The sequence below is a fragment of the Capricornis sumatraensis genome, chromosome 2, assembly GCF_032405125.1.
Source record: "Capricornis sumatraensis isolate serow.1 chromosome 2, serow.2, whole genome shotgun sequence".
In the NCBI taxonomy this organism is placed as follows: Eukaryota; Metazoa; Chordata; class Mammalia; order Artiodactyla; family Bovidae; genus Capricornis; species Capricornis sumatraensis.
The window spans coordinates 36,468,787-36,469,314 of record NC_091070.1 but is presented as its reverse complement, the minus strand read 5'-3'; the positions used below and the strand labels follow the sequence as shown (position 1 = coordinate 36,469,314).

At 36.9% G+C, this 528-nt stretch overlaps 1 non-coding gene across 1 annotated transcript; it reads right to left on the bottom strand.

Annotated features, from left to right (window-relative positions):
• Window positions 1-213: 213 nt before the first annotated feature.
• Window positions 214-320, bottom strand: LOC138074659 (U6 spliceosomal RNA). The gene has a single exon (XR_011144488.1). It is a non-coding gene; the product is annotated as a U6 spliceosomal RNA (small nuclear RNA).
• Window positions 321-528: the final 208 nt, after the last annotated feature.

Below are 528 nucleotides of genomic sequence, written 5' to 3'. Positions count from 1 at the left end.
CATATATATGTGCATCAATGAATGACATACAATTTGTAGTGCTTTCAGAAATTTTATATAAGAGGAACAGTATTCAATCACTTTGCTACTGGCTTTTGTGTATGATTTTTTGCTTTCATTTTTTTATTTTAAATTTATTTATTTTTTTAATAGATGGAAAATTGTTTTACAGAATTGTGTTGGTTTCTGCCAAATATCAACATGAATCAGCCAAAAAATATGGAACGCTTCACAAATTTGCATGTCATCCACGTGCGGAGGCCATGCTAATTTTCTCTGTATTGTTCCAATTTTTGTATATGTGCTGCCGAAACGAGCACCAGCAGGGAATATTTGACAATGTTTGAAGACGTTTTTGTCTGAGACAACTAGGGAAGGTAATGATGCTACCAGCATCCAGTGTATAGAGACCAGCATGACACTAAGCACATGTGTGTGTGCTCAATCATGTCTGACTCTTTGCAACCCTGTGGACTGTAAGCCTGCCAGGTTCCTCTGTTCATGGGATTTCCAGGCAACAATACTGGA